The sequence below is a fragment of the Artibeus jamaicensis genome, unplaced genomic scaffold, assembly GCF_021234435.1.
Source record: "Artibeus jamaicensis isolate MK-2021 breed Jamaican fruit bat unplaced genomic scaffold, CSHL_Jam_final contig_233, whole genome shotgun sequence".
Taxonomy (NCBI): domain Eukaryota; kingdom Metazoa; phylum Chordata; class Mammalia; order Chiroptera; family Phyllostomidae; genus Artibeus; species Artibeus jamaicensis.
Window position 1 is genome coordinate 7,693,316 of NW_026521486.1, and position 14,613 is coordinate 7,707,928.

The 14,613-nt window shown below is 59.1% G+C and overlaps 1 long non-coding RNA gene across 1 annotated transcript in view; it reads left to right on the plus strand.

Moving 5' to 3' along the window:
- Window positions 1-13,068, plus strand: part of LOC128626812 (uncharacterized) — a 31,424-nt gene extending 18,356 nt beyond the window's left edge. The window contains exon 3 of the long non-coding RNA XR_008390869.1: window positions 12,550-13,068. This is a non-coding gene — a long non-coding RNA (uncharacterized LOC128626812). The remainder of the gene's footprint in view (window positions 1-12,549) is intronic.
- The last annotated feature ends 1,545 nt before the right edge of the window (window positions 13,069-14,613 follow it).

Consider the following 14,613-nt stretch of genomic DNA (forward strand, 5'->3'; position numbering starts at 1 on the left):
ACCTGAACCCAAGCTTCTCTCACTGTGGGGTCCGTGTCCTCCCCGGTGTGTGTGTGTGTGTGTGTGTGTGTGTGTGTGTGTGTGCACGTGTGTACACACCACAGGCACTGCTGTCTGCTGTCTGTGACAGGCGCTGTTTGGACTGGGCTGAGCCGCCTCCACGGGAGGGGAGGTCTGTGGCGGTCCCCAGAGGCCGAGCCTGCCTCTTCCTTCTGGGGGTGGGGACGCTACGTGTGAAGGGGGGTGGTGTCAGTCCCTTGCCAGCCCCTGGGGACCACAGCCTCCCAGTGCCTCCCCCTTTCCCCTTTCTTCAAAACAAACACCCGGGAGCCCAAACCACCCATCCAGCCAAGGCACAGATGGAGCTTGAGTTGGAATTAATTAGTGCTGTTGCTAGGGCAACCAGGACCGGACGAGATCTAGCCTTTTCTCTCAGCCCGCCCCGTCTGCCAGGCCCCACCCCTTCCTTACGGCCCCACCCATCCCAGACCCTGGCCCCATCCTCTCTCTCTGCCTCCGCTGGTGGTTTCTGGAGGGAGAGGATGAGGATGTCCAAACACCAGGTTCGAGTCCCTACTCGGTGCTTTTGGCTTGGTGGGAGCTTGGGCAAGGCCCCGAACCGCTGGAGCCACACTTTGTTTGCCTCCTGCCTGGCAGAGGCACAGAGGGGGCTAGTTGAGACTGATAAGAGGAAGAAGGAAGCGGCCTGAGCTGGAGATACGATAAGGCTAGCTGTGGCCATGCAGGGCCGCAATGAGAGCTGTGGGAGGGGCCACCTCTATAGCCGAAGGCACTGGCGGGGCAGCCCTCCCTGGCCACAGGCCCTGGACTTGGTCCTCCTCCATCCTGACCTTGTTCCTCTCACCCTCTGAGCCTGCACCCCTCCAAGGCCTCACCTGGACACCAACAAGTGGGTGTGTTCTCCCTCCTTGTCCATTTGTCCGTCCACCAGTCTGTCCTGCTCTGTTTCTTCCTGTGTGGTCCTGGGAAAATCACTTAGTTTCTCTGTGCTTCCAATTCCTTGTCTGAAAATGGGCACAACTCTTGGACCCGAGCGCCAAGGAAAAGCCCCAGCGCGGATCCCAGCCTGCGGTACCTGTTCCGTGGCTTCTGTGCCACCACAGGCGAGGTGCAGTTTGTGGTCAGGAACGGCCGTTCCTAGAGGCGCATGCAAGGTGGAGGGTACAGAGGGGACCAGAGAGGAATTGCCAGCTCCAGCCCTCGTCCCCCGCCTTTTGGAGTCCCCAGCACCGGGCTCTGCTGGGCTGGGCACACAGGAATGCCACCCGGGCCTGGCATGCTTATTGCTGGGTGAGGCCGAGGCTCCGCAGGTCCTGGCTCCTGCTTGGCTACCCGCCTGGTCCCGGAACACGCTGAGCCCATGGGGGCCAAGGGCTATCTCTCCAACCACTTGGCTAATGGGCTGTTTGCTTTGTTGTGTGCCCAGGAAGCATCTCTCAAGCTGCCTTGGTGGGACAGAGGCTCAGGACTGTGGGCCACCCTTCTGTAAGCCTATTTCCTTATCTGTCAGCTGGGCCTAATGAAGCCTTCAGTGAGATCAGCTACGAGAGGCAGACACTAGGCCCGGCAAACTCACACACCCACAGAGCCCAGGTCACGTGAAGGTGTGTGCCTGGGCCCAGTGAGGCAATAGGGTGTGGTGGGGCCTGTGGTAAATGCCAGGGCTCAGGGGCCACCTGATGGCATCAAACTGGGATTTGTATCCAATGCTGAGCCTCCAACAAAACCGATCCTCAGGCTGCATTTGGAGCTACCAGCTTGGCCCAGAAGGTAAACTCTACAAATGGATTAAGTTGGTGGTGGTGGTGGGGGCGCTGGTATTTAACTCTCCTTTACATAATAACAAGGGCTAACATTTATTGAGGGCTTGCTCTGTGCCAGGAGGGAGCTAAGCACTTTACTGGGATTATCTTGCTTGATCCTCACACCAACCCAGAGGCACGCAGGGTGCAATTGCAGTTGTTAACTCTGTAGACCAGGCAATTAAACCAGAGAGGGTAAGTCAGAGCCCAAGGTCACACAGCTGTAGAGGAGGGTACGGGGCTCATGCCTGGGCCTCTGATTCCTTATCTGGGGGTTTTCCCTCCAGCCTCCTCGGGGCAGGGTGGACAGGGGGAAGGCAGACCCGGTTGGCAGGGAAACACCAAAATCGGCAGCTTTCCTTTCTCTTGCAGAGGGGGCTGGGGAGGGAGGTGAAACAAAATTAAACAAACGAACAGTGTTGTGGAGCTCAGGAAGAATAACTTATTTTTTATGGGCTTGTTAACATTTGTGAAGTTAAGTAAGCAGAAATTTATGCCCTTCATTTGCATGCATTAAAGAGAGGGCCTCGGGGCCCAGCGCATTTGCGGGAATCTCAGCGCCTCCCAGGGCAGCTCAGGTAACTGGCTCCGTCTCTGGGGGGTTTGCTTGGGCTGCTTTTGGCGATTTCTTCAGACCCAGCTGTGGCCCCTGTTTCCTGTGGCCGTGGCTTTCCTTGCTGTGTCCGGCAGCAGCTGGCCTGGAAGCCATTGGGTCAACTGGGCCCTTGGTTGAATGGTTGAATGTCCTAGGAACCGTTTCCCACCTTTCCAGAGGCCTCAGAAGGGGCAGGAGGCCCAAAGGCCACTGTCTCTGCTGCCCAAGAGCTGTGGGCATGTTGCTTTAGCGCTCTGGGCCTCAATGTCCTCATCTGTAAAATGGGGACACAGCCTCATAGTGTCGTGTCCTCTCCATGACCCTGATCGTCTGAGACGACATTGGCTTTTGGGGCAGGGGATACCCCCTTGGCTAGGTGACCTGGCTCTTTGGGGACCCGTTGTTTCCTGTGGGCCAGACAGTGTGGCGGCTGTCCCTCTGAGAGGCCTTACCGGACGCCCCTCCCTGCCTCGGCTGGCACCCCACAGCTCCTCCACCCTCCTGTTGTTGCTGGTCTCCTGCAGGCCTCCCCTGGAGCTGTGGCTTCCTGCAGGTAGCGCCACCTGTCCTGACTGTACCTGCCCCTCTGAGAAATGGCACTGGGTGAATGCGGGAGGGAGACCCACAACCTCAGCCTCTGTTTTCGTTCCTGTGGAATTTAAAGTCCCTTCCAGGTGTGTAGTGACTCTCGGTTTTAAAAGCTCTCCCGAGCTGATGCCATCTGTTGCTCGCTCTCTACCTTCAGACCCCCTGCAACGAAGACAAGGCGAGGACTGCATTGCGCAGTTGCACAGGGGAAACTGAGGCCCAGGCAGAAGCGTGGTCTCGCGCCTATCACTTGCTCACCCACTCATTTGCTTGTTCAAGGAGACTTTTGAACTCCTGCTCTGTGGTAGGTATTTGGGGTCTTGGGAGGAGTGAGCGGGGTCCCGCCCTCCATGGGCAGATGCAGCGGGGGCTGGAAGCCGCAGAGGGAGGAAATGAAGTCGGGAGAGGCTGTGGATTTTGTTCTGACCCCACGGGGGCAGCCGACAGGTGAGGGGGGGTGGCAGGGAGGAAGGTGACGGCCACGGTAGTAGTTCAGGGTAGTAGTTCAGGTGAGCCCCTGGAGGCCAGAGAAGGTGGGGACAAGGGGGCGGATTCATGCTAGTTGTTTTGGAGAATGAACTTGTTCCCCTGATCCAAGGGGCTCAGGGAAGGCTCAGAAGGGAAGTAAGTTTATTGAGCAGACTGTTCTAAAGCATCTGATGTGGGCCAAGCATTGTGCAAGGCACTGGGGTCCTGGGGTGAATGAGAATGGTCCCTGCTGTCAGTGATCCCACAGCCAAAGGGGAAGGTAGATACCTGGTTGGGCTGGAGAGCTTCCTGTGGGAGGCGGCTTTGAGTCCTGCATAAGGAGTGGCATTCCCGAAGTGGAGATGGGCACGCGGGCATTAGACCCGGGTGTGGGTGACGTGTTTCAGACAGTGCGGGGTGGGAAGAGCTGAGTAGTTGGGGAGGGGAGTTCTCGCAGGGGCTGTCCTGGGGTCAGGCTGTTCTCGAAAGCTGGTGATGCTGTCGGGCATGGAGGGAGGGGCCCAAGCGAAGGTGGAGTCAGATTGGTGGGGAGCATGTGTATGCACGCATGGTACATATATGTGCACATGTGTTCAGGGCGAGGATCGATTTATTCTGATAGTATTCTCGGTACCCAGAGGGTGTTGGAGGAGAGATTTGCAGAAGCAAGGCCACGCCGAATCATGAGGCGTCTTGAGTGTTGGGATAAGGACCAGGGAGGCACCAGAAGCTTCTGAGCCGGGCAGCGACCCACAGGTCTGCTTGTGCTTCAGGAAGCTTCCGCTGGTGATTGTGTGGAGCATGGGCGCAGGCAGGGTTACTGGGCGTGGGTCTCTGGGCTCCTTTAAGAGACTGCTGCACCTGCCAGGGGAGCATTGATGGGTGGCAGCAAAGCAGTGGAAAGGAGGGAGGGGGACAGAGCACAGGGAGGGCAGCGAAAGAGGTGGCATTTGATAGGGACGGCAGAGAGCGAGGGCTGGACTCTGGAGGTAGCAGGGAGGACGCCGCAGGTGGCTGGAATGCAGTGGGGGAGGGCAGTCTGTGCGGGATGCCTTTGAAGGATTGAAGGGAGGTCTGAGCCGGGAAGGAGCATCGTTAGTGAGGACTTGGCTCCTGTGCAGGTTCTACCCAGCACTGTGCGCTCAGCTCCACACGTACAGTGGCCTGGCTTCGGGTGGGCCCTTCATTTTGTTGTCTGTAAAATGGGGATGCCCTTAGAACCTGCCTTTCATGGGGCCGCTGTGCAGGTTAGACGAGAGAATCCACCCACAGCCCTGCCCGAGAGATGCTTCCTAGTTACTGGCCGTGTGTGGCTGCGGCAATGATGGCAGGTGTGCAGGGCAGCCTGCCACCCCCAGGGACAGATGAGAAATCTGCTCAGAGAAGCTGTTCAGCCTACCCGAGGCCACACAGCTGGGGGGTGGGGCACAGAGCAGGGGTCTGATTCCAAGTCGTTTGGGCCCCCAGACTTGGTGCCTGAATGCCCAAGTGCCCAGAACACCTGAAGTGCTCCACCCCGGATGCTCCGTGAACATGGTCCCCTCCTTCTGCTTGCACGCTCTGGATCTGGAGCAAGGAGATGGGCAGGAGTCTGGTTCGGACCCCCAGCTTGGCCCCCACCGTCTGCGAGGCCCCAGGTCAGCCGCTTGCCCTGGAGCCTCAGTCTCTCCATCTGTAACCGGGGCCCGTGGAACGAGGCTCCTGGTAGGTTCCGTTGTGTTCTCTCGCTTTCGCGGCACCTGCCTGACCACCCTGCCCGAGCCGGCTGAGGCCGGCACGGGCACAGGCACCGCAGCGCCGGTCAATGCTCCAGTGGTTGTGATGGTGATGATGAGGAGGAAATAACAGCCCTGGCTGGTGAAGCTCAATGTATTGAGTGTGGGCTGTGAACCAAAGGGTCGCCAGTTCAATTCTCAGTCAGGGCACATGCCTGGGTTGTGGGCCAGGTCCCCAGTGGGGGCCACATGAGAGGCAACCACACATTGATGTTTCTCTCCCACTCTTTCTCCCCCCTTCCCTTCTCTTTAGAAATAAATAAAATCTTAAAAAAAGAAAATGTCATATGTGTTTTAAAATAATAGTAATGATAATAATAATAATAAGCAGCAGCAGCAGCAGCTGGGAGGCCCTGTTCTCACCAGTATTAATGATGAGCCCACTCGGTATGTAGGGAGGTGGGTCGGCGGGGACGGAGGCCATGGAAATTACATGCCTGGGGGCTGTGGGGTTCTTCTGCTTTCTCACTTTCCCACACCCCAGCCTTCTGTTGGCACCGGGCACAGAAGGGCACATGGTGCCCTCTCCACCCTCGGGAAGGGAAAGGGTGACTGTGGTGGGGGGTGGACGCCCCTTATTGCTGGAGAACGTGAAGGCGCTGTGGAGTGGTGAAGCCAGGCCTAAGGTCAGGGCAGGCTTCCTGGAGGAGGTGATGCCTGAGCTGAAGCCAGTAGGGGTTGACGGGTGGTGGTGAGTGGCAGGGAGAGGGAAGGTGTGTGTCCTCGCAGGGCTGGGCAGCCTGGCACGGGCCGGGAATGTGCGGGCACGCTGTGTGCTGGGGCTGTGTGTCCTCGTGGCAGTTCCAAATGCCAGTAAGGCTCTCGGCCTCTGTCCCTGGGGTTCAGGGGGCCCCAGAAAGATCGAGAGCAGGAGAGGAAGCATCAGAGCTGCCCTCTAGAAGATTCCTTCTGGCTGCTGTATAGAGGGGCTGAAGGAGAGGGAGGCCGCAGTAGCCAACTGGGGGAGTGGAGATGGCGGCCTGTCCTGGTGAGGTGGGGAGCAAGGGGCAAACGTGGGGGGCATTTGGAGGACAGACACAGCAGACTTGGTGGCTGGTCTGATCATCACCGTCTGGTGGGAAGGGGCGGGGCGGAGGGTGCAGCAGGGATCCGAGGCCTGAGCAGGCAGGGGGGTGGTGGTAACCGTGGCCGGCTGGAGACATGTGGGCAGAAGTGGGCTTGGGTGAGATGATGACTGGACTGGCCGTGCCTGGGGCATCTGAGGGCTCCTGGGGAGGTGTCCAACAGGCAAAGGCTGGGGTCTGGGTGACCAGGCCGTGAGGCCACCAGATGTAGGAAGGTCAGGGACAGAGCCCAGAGGAGCAGCAGTGTTTAGGGGCTAGGCCTTGGAGGGGCGCCCTGGACTGCAATGGGGTATGGCCTGGCCATGACGCCTCAGGTAAGGCCCCTGCCCTCTCCAGCCTCAGGTTCCTCCCCTGTCACGTGGCAGTGGCATGGACGTGCTGAGGGAGCTGCCAGCTTGGACCTTTTCTGAAGTGCCTGAGAGGGTCTGGAGGGGCCTGAGCGGAATGCCCTGGGGTGGCAGGGTGTCCCACAGGCAGCAGCTTCCATGCCACATCGTGGGAATGAGTGCTCTAACGAAGTTTGCGTGGCCAGAATTTCCTGAGCACCTGCTGAGAGCCGGTCCCTCATGTGGGGGGACCAAGCTCAGAGCGGGTATGTGATGATAAAGCTTCCAGAAGGCCAGGAGTGTTGTCTTACTTTAAGCAACCCCAATCTGTGATAATTTAGATATTTTAATAAGAAATATTAGAGACCGGTGATTTATTTTATAAAACAATTTGCAGGAGGGTTTCCTCAAATAGCAAGCATCTCCAGTGGCTGTGCACTGGGTTCCCATTGCCCGAGTCCCCTGCTGGCCCCAAAGTTCCTTGCTCATTTCTGTCTCTTCCGCTTGGTGCCAGGAATCCTCGGCCAGGCTCACAGCAGGGGCTTGTCAGATGCGGAGTGTCTGTCTGGTTGGCAGGGTGCAGCCCCTCTGGGGGTCCCCAGCACCTTGGGTGGCAGGAGGACCTCAGAGACGCCAGCCCTCTCAGTTAATCATCAGCTTTGGGTGCCTGGGGGTCAGCAGCCCTGTCCTTCTGTTGGCCTTGTGGTGCTCTTGGTGACAGCAGGTAGGGACTTGCACCCTTCTTATACTCAAACCCCGAATGTGCTCCCTGGTCCTTTCCACCCTGGGCTTCCCAGCCCTTCCTGGTCCCCTACAGGCCAGAGACAAGTTTTGCCAGCCCAGGGCCTTGTGCGTAGTAGGCCCACAGGCATGTAGAGAATGTGCTACAGTGAAAGGGACCCCCAGGTGTCTCATCCACCCCGACAGGTGGAAGCCAGAGCCCCAAGTGGGAAGGGCCTGGCTTGAGTCCATGTTGCCCCAGAGCCGAGTGGTGAGGGAGCCAGCAGGGGGAAGCCTCGCACCCAGAGCGCCCGGCAGCCGGGGGCCCGGGGCAGGGACTGGAGTGAGACCCAGGGCTGAGCAGCTCTGTGGCTGTGTATTGGTGTGTCTCAGGCTCTTCCCCCTCCCTCGGGCAGGTGGCTTCACCACTCTGGGCCTCAGTTTCCTCATTTAAGAAGTGGGTCTGCCCTGACTGGTGTGGCTCAGCTGGTTCAGTGCCGGCTGGCCTTCAAACTGGATGGCCTTTGGATCAAAAGCTGGTTCGACTCCCAGTCAGGGTTTCAGGCCAGGTCGCCAGCTGGGGGCGTGCGAGAGGCAGCTGATCGATGTTTCTCTCACACACTGATGTCATTCTCCCTCTCTTTCTCCCTCCCTTCCCCTATCTCTAAAAATAAACAATAAAAAAATTTTTTAAATATCAAGAACAGAAGAAGCGGGTTGGACGACTCGCCATCCTGTTAAGAGCGGGACTGCGTCTGCCCACAGACGGAGGCCGGCGAGGCCTTCACTGCGGTCTGGCAGGGTCCCCGGTGGCACTGACCGCAGCACGCCCGGTGTGGGGCGGTCGCTGTCTCGGCCTGACAGGGTTGCTGTTCCGACTGGGCCAGGGGCCGGAGCTGCAGCGGGGAACAGGCTATGCCCGCAGGGCGGCCCCACTGTTGTAGGGGACAGATGCCCGTTGTGGCATCGGACGAGAAGGGGGACATTCACTGCGGGAGAGTGGGGAGCTGCCTTGGGGAGAAAGCAGGAGGAAGGGTCTGGCGTGGACGGCTGGCTCAGGTCCTGTGGGGCCTTGATCTTCAAGGAGGATTTCTGGCTTTAGTCTGGGAGCCACAGAAGCTTCTGGAAGGGCTTTAAGAGTGGGCCGTCCACGGATGCATGATAGATGGTGTTTTGAGAGGCTGTCTGGCATCCGAACAGAGCAGCGGGGAGAAACCCAGGCGATGCCAGGAGGTTCTGGGAGGCTGTGGTTGCAATTCAGAGAAGAGCCATTGGTGGCCTGGACGCACAGGTGTGTGGCCTGGACAGGTGTCGGGGTGTATTGGGGATGAGGGATAAGGCAGAGGGCAGAGTCAGGTGTGATTCAGATGATGGGACCGAGGCACAGAGAGGTTTGGTGGTGGGCCCACCATCATGCAGCCAGTTTGTCGGGGAGCGAAGCATTTTCAGGTGACGGCGGCCTGGCCTGCTCCTGCTGGCAGTAAGCGGTCCCACACAGAGGCACCATGGGGTGGAGGCGGAGGGCAGGTCTGAGCCAGCAGGGCCATGCTGGCAGCGGTGTTCTCACGCTTCATCTGCAGGCCTGCTCAGCACCAGGCACAGTGGAGATGGGTCAGGTGTCTGCCAGGCAATGGGGGACCTGCTCTGTGGACACAGCTCCATTAGGCAGGGTTGGCACACAGAAGAGCCATCAGGGAAGGAGAGAGCCAGTGCAAGACGGCATCCAAGGGTCCTGCCTCCGGTGGCATGGGTGAGGGTGAAGCACTCAGACCCCTAGTGAGAGATGGCCGGTTTACAGCTGGCACCAGCATTTCCTGGGAGATGCCTGGATGTCACCGACCTTGGCTTTCCCACCTGGAAAGTGGAGGCTGTTCTAAGAGGGTGGGAAAGTCGGGGCTTAGCAAAGGCCTGGTCCATGCTCAGGAAATGTGGGGTGCTGTTATTGTCACTGTTGCTGCCATCGCTGTTCGTGCTGCAGCTGACACTCACCCTCCCCGGCTTCGGGGTCCGAGGCCTCTGCTTTGGGGCATATCATGGTCTGCCGAGCCAGCTTAGCCTGGGGGACAGATGACGTCCTGGAGGCGATGGGCTGGTACCAGGGCCCAGGCCCACCGTCTGCAAAGCCCAGGCCCCGGTGTGAATGGAGGCCACTGGAGGGGAGGCCCTGGAGGATCAGGAAACTACAGAGAGGACGTGCCTTGGTTTCACGGAGAACAGAGGGTTACGTGAGCCCAGGAGAGACAGCGCACAGGGAAGGGATGCAGGAGTCTGCAGAAGGACGGGACGGGGTTGACTCCGAGGAGCTGCTCGGACCTTAGAGACTGTCCTTTGCCTGATTTTACTAGGTAAATAACCAGGAGGCCCAGAGAGGGTGAGGGCCTGGCTCAAGGTCACACAGCAGCTGGGCTGGGAGCAGACCTGCCTGCTTGTGTGCGGGCCTGGGCGAGCCCGCCTCTGTGAAGGAGGGATTTCTCGTTTACCCAGGGAGTTTAATAATGAATGAAGTCGAATGTCTTTAATGCAGGCAGCAGGCCCGAAGTAATAAGGGACTCTGTATTAATTCGGAAGTTAATGAATATGCAGGTGTGTCTGAATGATTAATGGGGCTTCTGAAGGCCTTGGAAAAGTGTATGTGAGCCGCTGATGATGGAAATGTGAATATTTCATACATCTGGGAAGTCGGAGAAACTGAGGGGCCGGTGGCCATGAGTGAACCAGAGGACCCTGCCACCACAGAAGGCTGAACACACAGACGCTCGGGGGCGTAGTGGTGTCAGGGCTGGGGTGCGCTCACTGCTTGCTGTGTGGATTTGATTAAGTCGCTGGATCTCTCTGAGCCTCAATTTCCTCCTCTGCAGAGCAGGCACAAAAACCTGCTTCCTAGGATCCTGAGGACAAAATGGGTGACAAGTCCATAGCACAGGGGCCGCGCCTCTGATACCTGCCGCAGCCTTTCTAGAAAAGAGGGCAGAGAAGTGTCGAGGAAGGCTGAGGAAAGTGTAAGAGTGACAATTAAGTTCCCCTAAATGTGGACCGCACTTTTGGTTTGTAGGGGGGATGTGTCTCATCGGTCTGCCCCTCAGCTCCTTGCAGTTGTGTGGGGTGGGGCAGAGAAGATGGGTCTTGGGGACGCTGGGGCTCAGAGAGCGTGGGGCCCTGTCCAGGTCACCCAGCCAGCTGGGGCAGCGTCGGGCCCGGGCCCATGTCCACTCGTCTTGCCCATGAATCTCAGAGGGGCCAGAGATGCGACCACCAGCCAGCAAGAGGGCCCCTCCGTGCGCTGACCAGAGAGGGCCTCCAGAGTATGATGGGCCTGCGGCTGGCCCGCATCACTGCTCAGAGCCTCAGTTTCTCTAGGTGGTGGCTGAGGGTCTGTCCGCCACCCAGGGCTCACTCGAGGCTTTGATGAGGAAGCAGGGCACTGACCCCTCCCCTGCGGCTGGTTTTGGGGGGGTGGTCCCAGACTCTGCGAACGTCGTCCATGGGGTGCTTGGAGCACCTGTGCTGGGGGCTGCTGTGCACCAGCCCTGTCTCGTTTTGGGGGAGCAGTGGGTGCCAGGCCACTTTGTAGCTTTGGGGTCTTGGGCGCATCCCTCAGTCTCTCTCAGCCTTCGTTTCTTCATCCTTCGAGTGGCTGTAACAGCGTGGCTGCTGGGTATTAAGTGTGCGGGCCTGGCACACAGTTGGCGGTGGGTGAAGTGAGATGTCCCCGCCCTGTCCCCTCCACCCCAGGCCCATGTTACAGCCCTGTGCTTGAGCGGGCACCCTGTTTGATGCTCTCATGGTGCCTTATTAGCCTGTGAACATTTATGGGCATGGTGTTGGGCCCTGGGTTTACAGGGAGAGTGAGGTCACCCTCCCTGTCCCTGTCCCTGGCCAGGCAGAAGGCAGGGTCCCTGGATGCAAGATGGGATGGGCCGTGGGAGTCAGCCCTTGAGGATGGGGTGGGTCGGGGGGGAGAGGTGCTTGTTTATCTCACTGTCTTCCCCACTAGAGCTCCCACCTGGGGCTGTCTTTTGGCTGGGAGTCCTCAGCTCGCAGCGGGAGGTGCTGGAAGAATGGTTGTTGGAATGACTGAGGGAGTGAATGAGGGAATGGCTGGGGTCCAGGCCCCTTTCCCTGTCTCTCCCTGCTCCAGCCAGTGAGCAGGGGCATGGCCCAGCCCCTCCCTTGGCTGTCCCAGGCGGGCCCAGGGCGGCCCGTCTTGCGTCCTCCTCCCCAGGTCTCTGGCTGGGGCACCAAGGGCCTCCCTCCCATTTGCCTGGCTGGGTCAGGGAGTGACAGGGTGTTGGGTGAAGAACCTGAGCCATCATGGTCATGAGGTGGCATGCTGTTGACAGACGAGGAAACCAAGGCCCAAGGGGAGAGGACTGTGGGGCACAGCTAGGGTTACAACACCCCGGACCTGCTCCTGGGGCGTGGCCCTGGCCTGCTGACCTGGCTGTGTACTTATAGTCTGCTGATTTCCATTAACACCACGGCCGGCCCAGGCCTTTGCAGCCTGGAGATCTCAGTATGGCTTTGAAGCCTCTGGGGGCTGTGGAACAGAGCCCACCCCCAGGGGAAGGGAGGACATGGTCCTCACTTTTCCCTCCTGGGCCTGGGCCAGGCCACCCTGTGGTGGGCTCGACCAGCACCTTCGTCTGGGGTTTGTAGCCACGCCTCGCTCCCCTCCAGCTCTGCAGGGAGACTGTGGGTACAGCATGGCATCAGGTGCATGGGCTGCCAGGCCTCGGGCAAGCCACCCCCATCTCCAGGCTTCAGTCTCCTTATCTGTTCCTGCGTTTCCTCGCTGGGCACACTGCCCACCCGACTTTGTGGGTCAGCCTCTGAGCACAGTGCTCGTGAGGGGGAGTCGCTGTTTGTGCCCCTCACGTCTCTTGTAGTCCTCGTGGCAAACAGTCCTCGGAGCCCCCGGGGGCTGGAGCGTCGTCTCCGCTGGACAGATGAGGCCACCAAGGCCCTAGGGGTGGCATGGCTTGCCAGGGCCATACTGCCCGTTGGGACAGAATTCGGACTCATCTAAGTCCGAATTTTCCAGCTTCCCAGACCCTGTCTCCTTCCCAGGGCCCTTATGGTCCTTGGGAAGCCAGACTCCTCCCCCACCAGCTTGGTTCCTGCCCCTGTCGCCACGGGAGCAGCTCCACTAACTCTATGCTTCTCTTACAGAGCAGAGACGACTGGCTGTCCTGAGCGCAATTCAATTCAACAGACATTTACTGAGTGCCTACTATGCGCCAGGCCTTAGGCTAGGCACTGGGGTGGGGGAGCAGAGAGGAAGATGAGGGTCCCATCCTCAGGTAGCTCTGGGTTGGGGGGCTCGGGGAGGACAGGCAAGGGCTGAACAGCAGCTTAGGTCCAGGAGAGAAGCTGCCTGCTGGGCTGGAAGCAGCAGATACCTGGGTTCAGGTACATCCCTGGGGAGCTTCTGTCCCTCGGCTGTGCCTCAGTTTGCCCATCTGTAAAACAGGGGGAGAAGAGCTGGGGTAAAGCAATCCCTAGGATCTTTCCAGGATTCCATGAGGATGGACTAGGGGATGGGGGTAGAGCAGGGAAGCTACCGCTCCCTGCAGAGATCTCTGAAAGCTTCTCAGAGGAGGAGGCATGAAGTCTGGGCTACAGAGGGTGGGGAAGTGTGGGAATGGCACCCCAGGCTCGGGAACAGCGTGAGCAAAGGCCCAGGGAACACGTGCAGGCAGGCAACCTTGCCACTCCCTAGGCTGTGAAGGGGTGTCGTGGGGTGTGAGCTTAGAGAGGGAGGGAGGGGCCCCAGGGCTACACTTTGGGGTGCGAGCTCTATTTTGTGGGCTGTTGAGGGGAAAGTCAAGAGCAGATGGTTTCGCTTTGTCCCACGCCCTTCTGCTCTCCTCTGTCCCTGGGGTACGCTCCAGGATCACGCTCCTGTAGGGGCGTGTGGCCATGGTCGTGCCCCCACTGTGCCAGGCACTTTGTACCTGGCCCCACTGCAGCCCTAGTGAATGGGCATTTGGGGGCCACTTCACAGGTGGGGGCGGCTGGGTTGAGAGAAGGGAGTTTTTTGCCCAAGGCCATGATCTGACTCCCGACCCCCATGTTTCTCTCACTAGTGCTCGCTAAAGTGGGGGTCTCTGCCCTGTGCGACATCTCCCAACCTAGGAAGCCCCCGAGCTCCGAGGAGTGCCTGCCAAGGCCACCACAGATGGGTTTGGAGGGGCGCCGGGAGTCCCTCAGGTGTCACTGGCAGGACCGGCTTATTCTGGCCCCCTCAGGGACCCTCTGAAACGGGGAGTGAGGTGGGGCTCCTTCCCACCCTACAGATGAGCAGACTGAGGCCCTGGGAGTCACGTGGTTAGTTCAAGGTCAGCTTCGGTAGGGAGCCCCATCTCCTTATCAGTTCTTATCTCAGTTCAAGTCCCTTAAGGCTTGTGCAGAAGCTGACCCCACGGCCCTCCGCAGGGAGTGGAAGAGACTGGCGTTGGAATCACAGGCCTGGGTTCAAATCCTGGTTTTGTCTTGCACAAACGGTGTGATCTTGGGCAAGTCATTAATCACTCTGAGCCTCGGTTTCCTTACCTATAAAGGGAGAGAGCAGGCCTCTTTTCATTCAGTCACTAACAGGTTTCTGTCGAGCGCCTACTAGGTGCCTGGTGCTGGGCTGTAACGGAGAATCTGGGCCCTTCCTTGGAGAACTCAGTCCAGGGGTAGGAGAAGTAGTTGTGATGTTGGTCATGGTAGAGAGAGCCCAGGGGGCTATGGGGACCCCCGAAGGACACAGCCAGGCCATTATAATTGGTGAGGGGAGGCAGGAGGGCAGGAAAGGAGAGCAGGAACAGCGCCACAGGCCCCCTGGGCAGAGCTTCAGTGTCTGTTGCTGGAATTTTCCCCAGTCAGTAGGGAGCCAGTGAAGGCTTTTGAGCAGGAGAGTGCCACGCTCAGATTTCCATTTTCGCCCTTGCCCATCCTGGTGAGGCTGCAGGCAGAGACCAGCGAGGATGCTAACTGAGAAATTAGCACGGGCAGAGGAAGGAGGCTGGAGCAGAGCAGGAGCAGTGAGCGGGCACACGACAGAACTTCCAGGTGCAGGGGGCCGAGCAGCTGCGGATGCTTCCGACTGGTCCAGGAACGGTGGGCAAAAGCAGCGGCGGGCATGGGGGGGCTCGGAAGGTGAGCCCAGTAGTGGACGGGGATGCAGTGGCCAGGGCGTGGTCAGCAGGTCAAGTTGATGAAAGAAGCCACAGGAGGGTATAAGATGTG